Source organism: Mus caroli, unplaced genomic scaffold (assembly GCF_978045245.1).
Source record: "Mus caroli unplaced genomic scaffold, Mus_caroli_1 scaffold_17, whole genome shotgun sequence".
Classification (NCBI taxonomy): domain Eukaryota; kingdom Metazoa; phylum Chordata; class Mammalia; order Rodentia; family Muridae; genus Mus; species Mus caroli.
Genome location: NW_028227272.1, coordinates 24,040,206 through 24,060,157, shown reverse-complemented (window position 1 = coordinate 24,060,157; position 19,952 = coordinate 24,040,206).

The window sequence follows — 19,952 nt, the reverse complement described above, 5'->3', positions numbered from 1 at the left end:
ATAAAATTAGAGATAAAAAGAGGGACATAAAAACAGATACTTATGTCATCCAGAGAATCATAAGGACATACTTTAAAAACATACTATAAAAAACTGGAAAAAATCTAAAGACATTGATAATTTTCTCAGTACATAACACTTACAAATGTTAAATCAAGATCAGATAAGCAATTTAAACAAAACTATAACTACTAGAGAAATAGAAGCAGTCATAAAAATTCTCCTACCAAAAAGGGGAAAAAATTCTAAAATCCAGGACCAGAAGTTGATAGCACCAAATTCTACCAGACATTAAAGATTTTACATATGCTACATATGTTAGGCAGTAGGTCTAGGTCCAGTCCTTGTGTGTTCTTTAGTTGGTGTTTCAATCTCTGAGATCCCAGAAGGGTCCAGGTTAGTTGACTCTATTGGTCCACTTGTGGATTCCCTATTCTCCTCCCTGTCTCCAGTTCTTGAATTCTTCCTCCAACTCTTCCACAAGATTTCCCTAGCTCTGTCTAATGTTTAGCTGTGGCTTTCTGCATCTGTTTTGTTTCTGCATCTTTCTCCAGCTGCTGGTGGAGGTCTCTCAGTGGACAGTTCACCTAGGTTCCTATCTGCAAATAGCATAGTATCATTAATAGTGTCCGGAATTGGTTCTTACCCATGGGATGGATCTCATTTGGGCTGGTTATTGGTTTGCTATTCCTTCAGTCTCTATGATATCTTTGTTTCTGTACTTTTTTTTGGCAGGACAAATTTGAGGTTGAAAATTTTGTGGGTACATTGGTGTCCTTATCCCTCCACTGGGAATCCTGTCTGGCTATAGGAGGTGACTACTTCAGGCTCCATATTCCCCACTGCTCAGAGCCTTAGCTGGAGTCACCCCATAGTCTCCCTGGAGCCTCCACCAACCCAGGTCTCTGGCATGTCCTAGCAATGCCACCCATCCCCCTGTGAATTTCTGTTCTCCCTCCTGGCACTCTCTCCCAGACTCTCCTTACATTTGGTAGACCCTCTTCCAGTCCCCTTTTCCACCCAGATCCTTCCGTCCATTAAACATATGACAATTTTATTTCCTATTCTGCAAGAGTACAAACATGTATAACCACTCAGAAATCAATTTGTCAATTTCCCAGAAAATCAGAACTAGTCTACCTGAAGACTCAGCTATACCATTCCTGGGCATATATCCAAAAGATGATCTACAATACCATAAGGACATGTGCTCCACTATGTTCATAGCAGCTTTATTTGTAGTAGCCAGAAATTGAAAATAATCCAGATGCCCTTCAACCAAAGAATAGATAAAGAAAATGTGGTTCATTTACACAATGGAATACTACTCAGCTATTAAAAACAAGGACTTTTTCAAATTTAGAGGCAAATGGATGAATATAAAATATTCTGAGGGAGGTAACCCAGACCGAAAAGGACTCATTTATATACTCGTTATAAGTGGATATTAGCCATAAAGTACAGGATACCACAGTATACTCCACAGTCCCAAAGAAGCTAGATAATAGTAGGGCCCAAGGAAGAATGCTCAGATTTTTAATTTACTTTATCCAGTATCACATTAGGATATTAATTTTAATGAGATATTATCATAGACAGTTCTTAACTCTGTTCACACATCTGTCTGACTCATTGCTTTCCAATTCCTCTTTGAGAATCAACTGAAGAAACTGCTATTCTTCATATGGATTCTAAAATTTCCACTAATGTTCTTATGTTTTATATAAAATTAAAATAAATCATGCATTCTGTATTTACTCATTATACAATCATAAGAATATATACATGTGTGTGTGTGTGTGTGTGTGTGTGCTTTTTCTTTCAGCTACATGGTATTCTGCATCTAGGCTATCAACACATCTCAATATCTGATTTTTAAATTCTACCCATTCCTTGATTTATTAATTTTAATATCTGTTTGTTCTTACAGTGATAATATAGTGATGTAATTGTTCATTTATGAAATTTGTAGTTGATATATGTTTTATTTTTTCCACTATAACTATAATAAACAATGTCATCTGAATATAATGAAACCCACGATTTTCTGTAGTGTAGATGCAAGTTTATTCTATGAGAGGGATTGGTGTTGGAGAAAAACTCGTATATTAGTATGAGATCCTGTTACTCAATATCCTTTATGTTAATTATTTTGGTAACTATAAATGCTATTTTACTATATCATACTCTCGCTTTATTATTACGATCAGGGTGGTGCATTTGATTTTGACATGTTTTCATATAGCTCAGACTAGCCCTGAATTCAGTGTGTAATTAGAGTTGGCCTTGAACTGATTTTTCTGCCTCTACTTTCCAAGTGGTAGAATTACTGCTGTGTATGCTTATACCTAGAGGCAGTCAGTATTTCTTTTTAATTTACTTGTGCATATGTATGTGCACACACATGTTTGTGGAGATGCCTGTGGAGGCCAAAAGAGGTTGTCAGACGCCTAAAGCTGAAGTTATAGGTAGTTGTAAAATACCTGGTTAGGGATATGGAACTCCAACTCAGGTATCTATACATAGTTTTTAAAACTTTTTTTCTTTTTATTGAAAATTTTATTTTAAAATAGATTTTCTATATCATGTATTCTAATTATGCTTTCTCCTTCCCCAACTTCTCCAGCAAATCTCCACTTCCTCTCCCTTCCCAATCCACACCCTTTTTTTAATTCCTTAGAACAATAGTATTTAGTTTTCTGATAGGGCTCTGGCTCATCCAGTCTTAGGTTCTTTGACATCCAAGCAGTGTTAGGTTTGGGTTCTGACTCATAGAATGAGAATTAAATCAAATCAGACATTGTTGCTTATTGAAAAAAGCTTTGTGCCACTATTGTTCCAGTGTATCCTGCAGGCATCAGCACAGTAGATTGAAGGGTTTGTAACTATGTTGGTGTTTACCTTTCTCTTTTCATAGAATGGTTAGTACTTTACTGTATCAGACATTAGCACATAGGGTGAATGGTCTTTGTGGTGGTTTGAATAAGAAAGGCCTCCATAGGCTCATTTAATTGATTTCATATTCCTTAGAGAGTAGCTGGAATTTGACAGGGATTAGGAGATAAGGTTTTGTTGGATGAGGTGTGGTTTTGTTGGAGGAGGAGTGTCACCAGAGTTGGACTTTGGGGTTTCAAATGCTCAAGCCATGCCTACTGTGTCTTGCTTCCTGCTGCCTGTCAATCCAAGTGGAGAACTCTCAGCTACCTCTTCACCACCATGTCTGTCGTGCTTCCTGACACGATGAAAATGGACTAAACTTTAGAACCAAATGGAAGCTCCAATTAAATACTTTGTTTACAAATTTGCCATAGCCATGGTGTCTCTTCGCAAAATGTTTACTAAAACAGAAATTTTTATCAGCGGCAGAGTTTTTAAATGTTTATACTAATAGGAGCATGGAACTCAGAGGTGCTGAGAGCAATGCAAATTATCATCTCTTGGTTTGAAGAATATTGGTAAGTGGCCTAGCGATCATTCTTGTGATATTTTGACAGAGAATGCATCTGCTTTTTGCCCTTGTTTGAAAAATATGTGTGAGACTCAACTGAAGAATTTTGGGATTAACAGCATTGACAGAGGAGATTTCAAAACAACCTAGTATTGACTGTGTCACATAGTTATTAGTCACAAGTCTAATACAGATCAATAATGAAATGAGAGACCTGAGCAAGGAAAAATACAAAATGTACAGGGGCCCCATGTAATGTGATGGAGGCAAACAGAATAAAGACAGCCCCGATGGTCAATGAAATAAATGGGCTGGTGACCTCGGTAAAAGCCCATCTAGCTAAGCTTCCAACTTTTGAGAAAGAATTAAAGGAAAGTTTAGGACCTATTATGGTTGTGTATGCCTTTAATTTCAGAACTCAGGAAACAGAGTCAGGCAGGCTGATTTCTGAGTGCAAGGCCTTCCTAGTTTACAGAGCAAGTTCCAGGACAGCTAAACTTTGGCAGTAAAGAGAACTATCAAAATATATGAAAACAAAAAAAAAAATATGAAAACTGGTGAAAATGTTTCTGAACAAGAGGGCCATGATTCAGTCCAATCAAGCAGAGGCACTTAGAAGCTTTGGCTATGTAGTTCTGGCTTTAGAATCAAGGATAAAGGAGAGGGGTTGTGGATTCTAACCTCACAGCTAGAGAAGGCTTCTGAAGGAAGGTATGTGGCAGGGATGTCCCTTCATGGAGGCCTAAAAAGGCCATTGTGTGAAGCAGTGAAAAGCAGAGGAGGGAGGGACCTATGTGGTGGAGGGGATGGGGACAGGAAAATGGGGGAAGTAATCAGGTATTGGGGGGAACAGGAGAGAAGCCAGCCAGATTAATAGAGATATTCAAAATTGTGCACCAGAGACCTAGGACATGAGTAACTCTCAGGACTCAAAGGGAGGAAAAGAAAGAAGAAAAGAAGAAGAAAGAAGAAGAAGAAGAAGAAGAAGAAGAAGAAGAAGAAGAAGAAGAAGAAGAAGAAGAAGAAGAAGAAGAAGAAGAAGAAGAAGAAGAAGAAGAAGAGAGCACTTGGATTGTTTGTTGTTTTGGATATTCCAGGTGTTGAAGATGTTACAGTTGTATGATATTTGCCAAGAACAGCTGGTTGCAGGTCAGGTGTGAGAACACCCCAAGTGAAAGAAGTATGTTATAGTTAACAAAGCTGAAAGGGAATGAAGAGCTGAAGAGCCCTCTGACATCAGACATGGAGATGCAGAGTTTAGAATTTGCCCTGCTGGTTTTAGGTCTTACTTTGGTCCTGTATTTCCTCACTCTGATACCTATCCTCCCTTTTGGAATGGGAATGTATATCCTGTGTCATTGTGTACTGTAAGAAGGTGATCTACTGTGTTATTTTTATTTTATAGGGGTTACAATTTCAAGAAATTGCAATGAGTATGAGTGACTGAACTTTTAAACATTTCTGAGACTGTAATAGACTATGGGGACTTTTGAAGTTGGACTAAATGTATTTTACATTATGCTATGGTTAAAAATATACCCCATTGTTTGAACAAACCTATGGGAGTCAATGAGTGTAATATGGTGGTTGGAATATGCTTAGCTCATGAAAAGTAGCACTATTAGGAGGTGTGGCCTTATTGGAGGAGGTGTAGCATTTTTAGAGGAAGTGTATGACTGTAGAGGCAGAGCTTTGAGGTTTCATATGTATGTTGAAGTCTGGCCAATATGATCCAGAGCCTTCTCCTGGATGCCTGCTGAAGATAGACCCACCCTGGCTGCCTTTGAGTCTCAGCTCCTCCAGCACCAAGTTTGCCTGTACATTGCAATGCTTTCTGCCATGATGAACTCTAAGCTGAACCTCTAAAACTGTAAGCCATCCCCAATTAAATGTTTGCCTTTACAAGAATTGCTTTGGTCATGGTGCACCTTCACAGCAATAAAACCCTAAGACAATTAGGGAGTGGCACTACTTGACAAGGGTTAGACAATGTAGACTTTTTGAATGAAAAAGTCACTGGGGGTGGGCTTTGGGTTTTCAAATGCCCAAGCCAGGCCCAATGACTCTCTCTTTCTGCTGCTTGACAATCCAGATGTAGAACTCTCAGATACCTGCCCATCATCTTCTTTGCCTGTGTGACACCATGGTTCCCACCATAATGAAAGTAGACTAAAGCTCTGAAATACAGGAAAGGTCCAATTAAGTCTCTTCCTTATAAGAGTTGTCATAGTCATGATATTTCTCACAGCAATAAATCGTTGACTAAGACAGCCTAGACAGCCAACAGCTCAACTTCTTCATATTCACTGAGTTGTGTAGTAGGGCCTTGCAACCAGTCCAGGTTGTTTGGGAATTCCAATGTCTTCTTAACTGCCAAGTCATCTCTCTAGCTAGAGAGTTTGGGTTTTGAGAGATTCTATCAAGAAATGTTTTAAAATGTACCTACATGCTTTTTGACACATCTTTTTAAAAGATAAAATATCTAGTATGCACTGAAGTAGAGAGAAAATTGGCTCCATCTTTTGAAAAATAAAATTTTAAAATACTATAAAAATGTGTGGGAGGGTGGGTATGGGGGACTTTTGGGATAGCATTGAAAATGTAAACGAGGAAAATACCTAATAAAAGAAATAAATTATAAAAAAAAGGAAAAAAAAGGAAAAAAAAAAGAAAAAAATGTGTAAAGAAAATAACTATACATCCAAATTAATCAGACCCAGGGCTATCTATACATGTCCATGAACTTCTATACAGTTACAGTAGTCACTTTTAGCAAAAGCTGTGTAGCTTCACATTGGATGTACTCTTTTACTATTAAATATGTTTCTATGCTTTTATCCATGAACCAAACAAAAAAGTCTATAGTGAAGTTAGAACTAGAATACATTAGCTTTGTATTTTCTGACATAACTCAAAAGTTTTCTGTTTTAATCACTGACTGTCTCTAGGATGATATTCAGATTTCAGGAGATATTTGAAGAAGCACTGATGAATATGTAAAAAAATGCATCTGTTATTAATATGCTAATGATTCTGTGCTTATATAATGAGAAATAGTATAATTTATGGATGAATAGTTTTTAAAGTATCTTTTAACTAATAGAAAAGGCTGGTTCCCTACTGGCATATTAATTTGTACCCTTCACTACTAGGAATAGGAAATAATGTCAGATTCCATTTAGTGAGCATTCATAGGCATTTTAGGAAGATATCACTGTGGCTCTAACAGGTGTACTGATACCAACAGCAAGATACAAAGGTCTTCTTATTACAATAGGCAAGGTAGTTCAATAACCGATGTTCAATTGCCTTAATGTATTTTCTGAAACCCAATGAGGGACACTGAACCAGAAACATTTGATAGTTCAACCTCTCTCATACTGAGTCAGCTGTGTATTACAGACCCAGGAAGTGACATAATGAGCTTTCAACAGTTAAGCCTTAGAATACTCAGAACATTAGACAGTAGGGCCTTCTGTGACCCAGAGCCTCTGGAGGCCTCAGAATCCTAGATTTACACCCCCATCGTTGAACTGAAGACCTGCTGAATGAAGAAGGCAACATAAAAGCGATAATAACTGTGACTTTTTGATGGTGAATTCACAATATGTTCCAAAAACCTACTGCCTACTACTTGCTATTTATCAAAGTCTTCTCTTTCTATAAAGAAATAACTTAACCAAGGCAATTGGATAAGCAGTAGAGACTTTTATTATTAACTGAATTGAGAATAAATGGTTTTGTCCAAGATAATTGTCTAATAATATGGTTATGGGTGAAAATTTAATTAAGGAATATTAAATTTATGTCTTCAAATTCTATTAAAAAAGGAAATCAGTAATTAAATTGCAATCCTGTGTGAGAATGAAATTGAATTTTATATTGCAAATTTAGTGCTTATTGATGTCAAAGTTATCTTTAAAAATATTATGAGTTGTGGTGTGGCTCTAAGACAAAATCATTAATAAATTTGGCCCAGTTTCCATTTCTCATAAGTGATACCATGCTAATTCAAATCGGTGTCAAGTGCTATGAAAATCCAGGCTTAGCTCCTCACACCATGCAGTCTTCCTACTGTGGCAGTCTTCCCACTGTGGCAGTATCTATTAAGTACTTCCTTTCATTTTGAGGCAGGAAGGAGGCCTCTGTTATTAAATATAATACATTCAAATTACTACAAGTGCAATTTGTCTATTCCATATGACTTTATGTGAATTTTAACAGCATTTCTTAAAATATCGCTGTGTGCTTATATGACAATTAAATCCCCCGGCATCAGAAATTACTTAAAACACAAGGTAATCACAGGAAATGGACAGTAAAATTGGGCAAAACTTGTTCAGAGACACAAATTTTGTTTCTACATACAAATAGTTTAAAGGTAGACTCAAACTGATATAACCTTTTATAGCCTGTTGTGAATATTTTTTCTCCCGCTTTTTAAATTTTTATTTATGCTTTGTTGGAAAAGTCGTTATTTGTTAATAATTCAGCAGCCACTGTTCCTCTGTTTATTTTCCAAGGTATTGTCATTACCCATATTTCTTTTGAAAGGGCTTTGCATTACTCCCTTTTTATTGCTTTGATAACATACCTGACAAAAGTACCTACCTAATGGAGAAAGGTTTTTCCCTGGCTTGAAGTTTGAAGGGACCCCTTCCTTATATAGAGAAGACATGGCTTCACAAAGGGAAAGTAGGCTGGCAGGACAGGAGACAACTATTTTTATTGAGTCAGCAGTCAGGAATTTAGAGAACAAGAAATGCATAAAAGCTCCTTCCCCCTTTCATGGAATCCAGGGCTCGAGGCTGCTGCTATTCTTTATGGTAGGTCTTCTAATGAACTTAAGCAGGATAATTCCTTACAGGCATTCCTGGAGGTAAATCTAATCTAAGATGTTCCTCACAGGTGTGCCTGCAAGAGTGTCTCCTAGGTTATTCCAGACCCTCTTTTTTTTTTTTTTTTTTTTTTTTGGTTTTTCGAGACAGGGTTTCTCTGTGTAGCCCTGGCTGTCCTGGAACTCACTTTGTAGACCAGGCTGGCCTCGAACTCAGAAATCCACCTGCCTCTGCCTCCCGAGTGCTGGGATTAAAGGCGTGCGCCACCATGCCCGGCTAATTCCAGACCCTCTTAAGTTGACAATCAACACTTATCACCCCACAAAAACAGGATAGACTTTGAATGTCTTAATATATTGGTGACTAAATCACCTAAAAGTCATTAGTTACTTGAATTGAGATATCTGAATTGAGAATAATGGTGTTGTCCAAGATAATTGACTATTAGTCTAGATTTGAGACTCAGCACTGTTGACATTAATCAGAGATAGAAGGAGGCAAGGTTCATCTTCCTGTACATAGAATACATCCTATTTATTTATTTATTTATTTATTTATTTATTTGGATTTTACATTGACAAATACTATTGTTTTAGTCATCTTCAGTTGCCTATCAAACTGTCCAACATCTCCAATGTATCACAAGGTACACTGTTTTCCATAAGAGTCATCCTTTGCTCCATATCTTAAGTTGCATTAAGCCCATCTTTGCAGAGAAGTTATCATGTTCTTTGACCATGAAAATTTACCACACAACAACCTCTTAGTAATCTGTTTCCATGATCCCCAAATGTATCAAGTCCTTATAGCAGCAGCAGTTATCAAATGCAGCATATCATAACATAAATTGGTTGCAAGTGGGTCTCCTTGGCCTTCAGTTTCTTCCATAAATGCAGCATGCCTGCTGTCTATTGTTTTCTATTATAGCAAAGTGAAGCCCACCACCATTACCACACTAATAAAAAATCATCATCATCATCATCAACAACAACAACATATATACAGTGTACAGTGTGAAAAGCAGTAAAAATGGACTGGATGACTTCAGCAACAATTTTACATGGTATCACTGAATCCAACCAATTCTGAAATTCAGGTAAATATACATTGTTTTTCTGTAATCATGGGGATAGACTCTCAGCTATATTCTGAGGAAGTCATTTTGTTTAGCAAAACCAATCATAAATTGACTGCTAGATAACTCTGTCAGCTAACTTTGTTCATCAGCGGTTTGTTTAGAACTGTTTCTTTCTCTTATTCCAAAGTAATTCAATTATTTTATCAAACTTGTGCATTTATAATGTATTAAACCATAATATATCCCATTATACTGAAGTCACACCTATGTAACTGTTTCTTTATAACTAGGATTAAGGGCAGCATGTTACAACAATATCAGCAGGATGCTTGGAAGCATTTCCTTTGTAGCAGAGCTGGTCTGTGACACCCATTTTATAAAGCTGGGAATGTTTTAAGGCATGTCTTACCTCTTCTTGACTTTCTGTGAAAACATGTGTGCGTGAGCTCACTTATTTACTTATTTATTTGGAATTTCCAATTGTGGCATGAATAATTACCGGTTTGGAGCATTGTGGATTTTTGAAATAGAAGAAGCTTCACCTGGTCATTTTTTATCATTTTAAAAATATCTATATTAAGATTTCTCCTTTGGGGGCTGATGAGGAGGCTCTGAATTATGATTCATACTTTTTCAGAGGACCTGAGTTAGGCTCCTAGCAACTACACACGACTCCATCTCTAACACCATCTGCAAAGCATCCAGCATTTTCACATAATCTCTTTAGGCACAGACACATCATGGCATGCATGCTAACAAGCACAGAGCTCCTCTCTCATACATGTACCTGCACACACACACACACACACACACACACACACTCACACTCACACACACAAATAAAGAGGCTATTAGGATGGCTCAGTGGGTAAAGGCACTTGCTAGTAAACCATGCAAAATGAGTTAGATCACTGGAAAACACATTGAAGGAAGGACAAAATTCGTCCGCCAAGTGGTCCTCTGACTCCTTCCTCCATATATGTGCTGTGGAGATTTTATATATATGGGTCATGCTATTTTTAAAAAACAACAACTAAGTAAAATAAGGCAATGAATATTTTGGTGGTACAATCCTTTAATCTAAGGACTCAGGAGACACTGGCATGTGGGTGGAGCATACACGAGTGGGGCTGAAGGTAGGAAAGTAAAAGGGAAATGCTGTACCTCTAGTTTAATTTTAAAAAATGAAAATGATGATTCCTCTTGATGCCATAAGGAGTCGCACTATTAGGAGGTGTGGCCTTATTGGCGTAGATATGGCTTTGTTAGAAAAAGTGTGTCACTAGAAGTATGCTTTGAGGTCTCAGATGCTCAGGCCAGGATCAATATCTCACTCTGTGGCTCCTTCCAATCCAACTCTGTGGGATCATGAGAAGCAACCTGGTTTCTTGTTGAGCTATGTTTAAAACCCCGGTGACCTAGCAGGTGACCATAGCCTGCAAGGAATGGTAAGCATTTTGCCACACTCCCAGACACCAGGTTCCTGACAGGAGGTTGCAGGTCCCCACTGATAGTCTTTGACAACCAGTCATGTAAGGGCAATGCTCCAAGACCCTCCACAGATATAGGACATGACCACAGATCTTGTAGCTTCAAGACAAATCTCCATTTTAATGAGGTACCTAAAGCCTCGATGGGCTTAGTCAATTAAGCTCCCCTTCCCAGACACTCCTCCCTACAAAAGGTATTTAACCTCAGGCCCACCCTGAGAAAGTGGAGTACAGTTTCAAGCATCAAAACTCTCTGCCATGACAATAAATGCTTTAAATCCATGGACTGCCTCTTCTCATCGGGATCTGCCATGGGGAACAATGAAGCAGGCCTCTTCTAAAGAGCTGCATCTAATCTTCCACAGAAGGCCACTCAGTGCTCCCAACCAGGTCCTCTACCAAGACCTCATGTCCTGGCCTCACCACAAGCCTGGGAACCACAGTGCTAGCTCCTGTAGTTCCTCAGGGACATCAGACTGTACTTCCCCACCCTCCTGGCACCAGTGTGAGGTGCGTGCATGCAGTCAAAACTCCCACGTCACACCTTGCCCAGTGGCCCAAGCCCCCAACAGACGTAGGACAACCCCATTTAATCCACACTCTCAGCTACCTTTCCTGTACCATGTCTACATACATTTCACTATGCTTCCCACCATGATAATATTGGATTAAACTTCTAAACATGTAAGCAAGCCCAAATTAAATGTTTTCCTTTGTAAGAATTGCCATGGTTCTGGTGTCTGTTCACAGCAATATAACTCCTAAGACAGTAGACAAGAGGAAGAACAAGTGCCATGTAAGGAATAGTGTGACATGGTTCCTTCCCCTGGTACAGAGACAGTATGGCATGGGCCTCCAGAAGTGTTGATGGTCACTGTGTGCATAAGACATGTGTTTATACTAATGTACATATTTTCATGTTCTTCCTTCGAGGAACATGTATCCTCTCTGCTATGGTAAATGACTCCAACAAAATCAGAGATAGCAGAAGTATGGGAGGCAAGGATGTATCCAATTGTGGGAACTAAAAGGGGGGCAGGGGAAGAGGGGGGAAGGGGGGGAGGATAGCCTACATCTAGCCAGAGTTCCTCCTGTGCTCTGGGCAGGCTGATTCAGGATGGCTGCCAGATGCTTTCCACCCAGCCCCGGTGGGCATCTAAGCCACTGACCCCACTTGACGGGGCGGGGGAGGGGGGTGGTGGACAAGGGGCAGCCCTGACCGGGAACCCCAGGGGTTATGGGAGAGAGGACTTAGGAAGAGAGATTTCCACACAGGCGAGATTCTGTGCAGCCGGCCTTGATGAGCAGAGACTGTGTATGGTTTTAGAGCTTTATTGTAGAAAGGCAGGTAGAAAGGGAGAAGGTAAAAGAGAGAGAGGTTGGCCATGGTCAAGAGAAGAGAAAGGGGAAAAGAGAGAGATAGAAGAAAGGCTAGAGAGCAAGAGGGAGAGAGGGGAAGAGAGAGGAGAGGAGAAGACAAAGAGAGAGAGGAGAGTAAGAGAGGAGAGAGTGAGGAGGGGTCAAACAGTCCCTCTTATAGTGGGCTGCTTTATCTTACTCTAGCTAGGTACCTGGGGAGGAGTCTAACCTGAAGGTCAGAAGCTTGGGACATTGCCTACATGACTGCTAGCCAAACTTCTCCTGTGGGGGCTGTGGGAGCTGTGGGGGCTATGAGGGCTGTTGGGGGCTGTGAGGGCTGTGGGGGTTGTAACTTTGACAGTAGCCAGAGTTCCAGGAGCATGATGGAATGCCTACCATTTCATGTAAGTGAATTATCACCATTCTGAGGTTCAGACCTCAGCTCCACTGGAGACTAGCCTGTCTGTGCATAGCCCAATGCCCAATATCCAATGTCTCAATAAAATGATAAATGTTGAGACCTTCAGGACAGTCCTTAAAAATATGGGAAACAACTCTGAAAACATGTGCTCAATAATATATAATTTCTCAACTATGAAAAATATAATGATGCAATATGAATTATATTAGGACCTTCACGAGCCTAAAAGAACAGAGGCAGTTGCACTGTGAGCTACCTTTTAAGGAAGATATAAAGGCAGGTAGATTTCTAAGTTCAAGACCAACCTGGGACAGAGCTAGTTTGGGCCCAGGCATGGTAGAAATATTAATCTCAAGACAGGATCCTGTCCAGATAGCTCATTGTGTGTGCTTAGAAAGGCAGGCAGATCTCTGAATTCGTTTGCAATGTTAAAAAACTGTGCTTGCAGTCTCTTTCTAAGAATCAAGGGTATGGGGGTCACGGAATGCTGATTCATGACATAGTCAAAGGGGAACCTGAAGTAGATGACTGAATTTGTACATAAATAAAAGATTGGACTTTTGTTCTGCAAAAGTTGAGCTATCTAGAGTGTTGTTTAGAATTGCGAGAGAGCTGCCTTGAGCAGAACATAGGCTGTGCGATCATAACCTATAATTTGACTGGAGTCATTCTTCTTGCCACTCCCAAACATCTCTTCCTCAGAACCCCTCTCCAGGCTGAGGCTGGCCTTTGGCAGACAAGACTCTGTATAAAAGCACAGGTGGTTTAGTCAGACCCTAGGAAATACCTATGGAATATCTTTAAAGAGAACATCGGCTATGTACTAATTACCCTTTCCCTTAGTAATCTTCTCAACATTAGGATTTTTCCTCCCTCAATTGTGAATAGAATCTTGGCTAGGAGTGTGAAATTCTGCCAATTTCATGGAAGAGGGGACTCTTCCATGCTGAAATTTTGTGTGGCTTAGACTTGTTTCTGGTGTTATGCATACTACTAGTTTGTAGAAGTTCATCTGCCCTGATGTGCATCTTCCTTGCTGTGCCTGGGAAATAATATTTCCTTGAAATTGTACACTACCTTTCATTCTTAAAATTTTTCTGCCACCTCATCTGAATACATCCCTGAGCCTTAAGAAGAAGAATGTGACAAAGATATCCCATATAGGACTGAGTGCTATAAGATCTCTCACAGTTTGTATCATGTCTGGTTTTGAGTCTACATGAATTGTAAAATCCACCCCAAGAAGTTCCTTTAATTAGGATTGCGTAGTACACTGATGGGCATGGTAATGTGTTAGTAGGAGTCATTTTATTGCTAAGTTCATTCCGGACATTATTAGTTGGGTTTTCTCTAGTCCCATGACCACTCTGGTTTCAAGTTCTTGGTCTTATTAACAATATCAGGTATGAGTTACATCTCTAGAATGTGCCTTAAGTCCAATCAAAAATTGGTTGGGTGCCTCCCTAACAATTTTGCTGCTACTGCATCAGAGGATATATGTTGAAGGCAGGCCAGTACCATAGCTAGCAGTATTCATAGTTGGGCATAGTTGATTATTACTTTTCTCCTCTGTAAAATGTAGAGCACCTTCCCACACTACAAATGTTAGGCACCTCACTGTCCATAGCAACATTACTACCTTCCATTGAGGTTTCAAGTTTCATATTACTCCTGCATAACAAATAGATCTTTATTTAATGACTTTGAACAATAATTATTTGATTATTCATAATGCTTTCTGGCTCCTCTGGTTATTCTACTCCATGATGAGAATTGCTAAAGACTCAATTAGGTAACAGTATCTTGTGTGGGTTTTATTCTCTGCAGGTATCTTGACTCTGAACATGTCAGCACAACCTTGTGATCAAGGTATCTTACTTCTTTTTTGTACACTGTGTTCAAATCACTTTGGCATCTCTGAGTTTGGCTTTACAAGAGACAGAAAGTCAAAGCACCCCAATGACTTCAGGTCTAACATAAAACCAAAATCATTACTTTGATACATTTGCTGGTAAAAGTCAATCCCAAGGTTGGCTCACATTCAAGAGGATGAACAATATATCTTCCAAATTTGTATGATGCACATCAATACAAACAATTTAAAAGGAGAATAATTGACGTTAATCAAACTGCTATTCAAAGAACGAAAGCCCTGTTGTGAAAATTATTTACCTTACTTCCAGGACATTTTTATCCCTTATTTTAGACTCTTCGGAAAATGAACTCAAGGGAGAGATTCACAAGGCAAAGTTTTAATGAGAGTAAAATTGGGTTAAAGAAACAAAGCCAAGCAGTCAATCAAAAGCAAACAAGCTTCTTGGGGAAGTAAGAAGAAAGCATGTGAGCAAAAGAGGTATTTGAAACAAGCCTCCAGAGATCCAGCCAAAAATCCAGAGCTTAGTTCCCCTCAATCCTCAGCATGTTTCCAAAAATTGAGGCCAAGGAGTCTTTGTGTCTAATTCAACTCAGCAAAGGGAATGAATTATGTCTGAGTAGAAAGTGAAAGATTGGACAGAACAGCTACTTGGCTACAAGAAATTTTTGGAAGGTGACTCTAGAGTGAACATTCACCAGGAAACATTCCTGAAATCTGTGGGATTCATTTCCTCAGGCCTGAAGGGGAAACTCTGATGTATTACAAATCCACTACCATGGCTCTGTTATTCAGCCTTAGAATCCACTGGACATGGACGAGGTTAGACTTATATTAGAAATGATATGTAACGTCAAGAACAACATTTTATTACTATTAAATATACTCTACACTGAATAGTCATGATGATTCTAGTTAATCAATAATATCAAACATATAAGATGAAAAGGGAGATTTGGCATAGATTTGAGTATAAATTACTATCTGAACACCAACAGTGAGTATCAACTTCATTTTCATAAAAGGTCATATATATAATTTATGGATTTCTATGCTACTGTGTTTATTATATGACTTTTTTTCCTGAGAAAACATGAACAAATGTCAGCTCACCTCAGATAGGGTAGCAACAACAGACAAAGAAAATATAACAACCAAGTGTACCTGTGTGGACCAACTATAGTTATTTACAGAAGCACAAGTGAAGACACACTTACAAGTAGATGGGCAGAGACCCCACTTAAATAAAACATCTCTTCTGTTTCTTCAGCAGTTGTTAACTGTGTTAGTCTTGGAAGAGGTCTCAGGAATCATGAGTCCCTCTCCCGTTTATGATGGAAAGTTAATGGACCCAATCTTGTGCATGTTATGTATGGATAATCAAGCTGGTGGCTGGTCAAAAAGCTCTTGTTAGCTTCTTGTTGTGTCTGGTAAATAGCGCTCATGGTGGCTAAGGTATTTGGAAATTTCAACCTTAGCCACTATTTTTCCGGGCTGAAAGTTTGTCATAGACAACATCAAACCCTTGGTCATTTCCAGTACCTTCCCTTGTTCATTTGTTCTTTCTGTCTGTTTTTCTGTCTTTCTGTCTGTCTGCCTGTCTCTCTCTCTGTGTCTCTCTCTGTGTCTCTCTCTCTCCTTTATTTCTTTCTCTCTTTCTCTCTTTCTTTCTTCCTTTCTTCCTTCTGTCCTCCCTCCTTCCCCCTCTCCCTCTCTCACCCTTTCTTTCTTTCTCTCTCTCTCTCTCTCTCTCTCTCTCTCTCTCTCTCTCTCTCTCTCTCTCTCTCTCTCTCTCTTTCTTTCTATGCTATTCTTGTCTCCAAAGAAGAAGAAAGGCACGTTACAAACACCAAAGAGTATTGCAAAGTTTAGCTGATAGGCATGTATGTTATCTTTGTTCAGCACATTAATTATAGTGTTTTTCTCTCTGTGTTATACACTATAGGTGTATACAAGTTTTTATTCTCTCTATAGAAAGAACAACATATATTTTTTTCTAGGATATGGAAAGAATAAAGGCAATTAGACTATATATTGCTGTTTGGATTGAAGGTCTCTACCTTTTATAATAATTAAATCAAGGAACACAGACTACATGACCACTATGAAAGTATTATATTTTTCCATTGCCACAAAACCTTACACTAATCAATCTGAAGAACATGTGTATTGGAAGATTTACAAAACTGCATTTGTTTTAGGAATTAGTAGATAATTTCTCTAAACCCAGGGTTCTGATACATCATAAAGTCATGGGTGTCTGGTGGTCACAAACACACATTAAGACATTTGTTTCAAAGTCAAGGATCATTACATATCTATGACAATTCCTATGACTTATGACTCCTGACCCTGTTCTAATTCTCTCTGGGTTCTAGGAAGAATGATAGCACTACATAAAGCTGAGAACAGTTTCTTCTTCTTCAGTACAACTATAATAACAAACTTAAAGTTCTGCTTAGCAAATGTCTTAGCTTGTTTTCTACTGCTGCGATAACAACAATGATCAAATGTAACTTGGGAAGGAAAGTGTTTACTTGGCTTGCACTTCTCCTTCATAGTCCATCATTGAGGAAACTCAGGGCAGAAATTTAAGCAGGAATCTGGAGACAGGAACAAAAGCAGAAGCCATGGAGGAATGCTACTCACTGGCTTGCTCTCCCTAGTCTGCTCAAACTGCTTTCTTATACACCTCAGCAGCACCTGACCAGGGTGCATCCACAGTAGGTTAGGTCCCCCTATATTGGTCCTTAATCAAGACAAAACACCACAGATTGCCTACAGGCCAATTTTGTGGAGGTATTTTCTCAATTAAGGTTGCTCTTGCCAGACCACTCTTGTTTGTGTCATGCTGACAAAAATCTAACCAGGTTATCCATACATTTGTGGATAAATAGGTACAGTGAAAGTTACAAGAAGCTGCACATGGATGGAGATAAAATGATAGAAAGCATGTGATCCTGAGTGTGGGTGAACTGTAAGCTGATATCCTCTGTGGATGGCACACTTCAATTCCAGAAGTGACTTATTCACTCTCTTGTCAACCATAAGTCTAGGAGTGCTTGCTTGATGGTCCACAGCTCTATCTGGCACTTACCCCATCCTGAAAGGACATGCTCCCCACAAAAGGTACACTCTATGTGGTAGCACATTTTTTTATATCTTGAGCAGTCCAAATGGGGCTACAATGGCTTTACAACCTTATGCCCCTTTGAAGCTTCAAGGGGAGATTTTTGCTTCAGAGCTCCCCAATGGTTTAGCTGACATCATTTTGATAAATGAACCTTTCCTCAGGCATTGTTCCCAACTGCAATGTCCAATAAACCTCTTTCATTCAGATCTTTATCAGCATCTAATGAATTTTAACTGACATCATTTGACTTGCTTTGTAAGTTATTTGAATGAAGCTGTACCACAGAAGGGGGAAAAATACAGAATTGGATACAACAGAATATCTTCCTCAGGACTTCTTTGCTCCTTTTTTTTCAAGTGTTTTCTTACTTTTTTCTTAAATAATTTTTTAATTTTTTTTATATGAGTATACTGTCACTATCTTCAGACACACCAGAAGAGGGTATCAGATCCCATTATAGATGATTATAAGTCACCATGTGGTTGTTCAGAATTGAACTCAGGACCTCTGGAAGAGCAAGAAGTGCTCCTAACCATGATCCACCTCTCTAGTCCCCTTCAAATGTTTTCTTTAAGGCATATACTCAGAATATACCATTGAGTGTGTGTGTGTATGTCTATATATTTCTTTATATTACACTATGTACACATATGTACATTAATAAAACACATTTTTATTAGTATGGGAACAGTTTTACTTATTTCTATTTTTCCACATCCTAGGGAAAAGTATAAAATTTTCTCTTAAAAAGTGTGAGTTTTCTGATTATGTAAAGTACAGAGGAGAGATCATATAGACCAGTAGAACAGCAACACAAATGTGTGTGTTTTCTAAGACTAAAAAAAAAAAATCATTCATGTGCTTGTAAACATGTGTCCATCTGTGTGTTTATGAATGTGAATGCAGTGCTGTGAAGGCCAGAAGAAGGTGTTGGATTCCTGCAGCTGGACTTTACAAGTAGTTGTTAGCACATGATTGCTGTGCTACAAACCAAACTCATGTCCTATAGAATAGCAGGAAGAGCTTGTAACCATTTACTGATCTTTCAGCTTCATCATTGTATGTTTTTGATGCATGTTTGTCTATTTTATTCAATACATTACTGGTCAATTTAAACACTGATTATTCAAATTTCATCAGACAAGTTTTGGCTTGGATTCAGGTTACTCAAGAGGGTCATATGAGATGAGAATTAGAGTTTAAAGATCAAATCATTGCTGAAGTTCATGACTTCATTACCAAAAAAAATTCAACCTAAAATTTCAGCTACTCTGTGGGCTGAAATGTTTCCCATGGTGCACCTGAATAAACAGTTGGGTCCCAGCCAGAGATTCTGTTTTGGGAAGCCATGAAACTTTGCGATATGATGACTAGTTGTTGGATGTTGGAGGGGTTTTGATTGTTATTTTTCCCTCTAGATCTATCTAGCTGTTCCTGGACTGGCCAAAATGCAATAGATAAAGGTTGCCATAGCACCTGCCTTTATGAACTGGAATTCCCTATAACCAGGAATCAACATAAAGAGTTCATCCTTGAAGTCATTACTTCCACATATTTATTCAAAGCAATGAGATTGTGGGCCTATTCCTCCATTGTATATTGTCGTCAGATGATATTACCTATATTGAAGAAGATACTGTTGGACATTTGGTGACTGGTTAGTGGCTTTATTTTTCTCAGTTTATACCACATATAAGTAAGTAACCTAATAAGAAGAAGCAAAGGGTAAAATGAAATGTCACAATGAGCTCCTTGGTTATATAAGCATCACTGTCAACTCTTCCCCAGTAGCAGCAACAGTAAATAGATAGGTCACTGTGCACACAAATACAACAGCATAGCTTTCACTCCAAGCATATGTAAAAGTTGTTCCAATGGAGAGCTATGTCTGCTAGCTGGATGTCAACCCAAGCCTGTAAATTAAATCCTTACACTTTAATCATTCAATTTATCACTTTTCAACAGCATTGATCAACATACTGTCAATGATTTTTAGCACTCTGTTGGTCTTTAATGCATGTATTCTTTGCTTTTTTAAAAGCAAAAGAAACTGAGACCTAAAGACATTAAGAAAGTGTGTTTAGGCAAATAGTTTGAGTCCACATTGTGGATACTGTAAATGCTGACAGTTTATTTTCTAAAATTCCAAACAAGAAAGATAAATCTTTCACACTTTAGAAATTTCTCAGTAGTTCCTACTTTTTATGACATCCCCAGATGAGAGTACTTCTCACTAGCTCTTTGTTGCTAATTTAAAAGTTTATCTTATCATGAATAATTGTTATGGGCAAATCAACTCAAAGCCTCTGGCT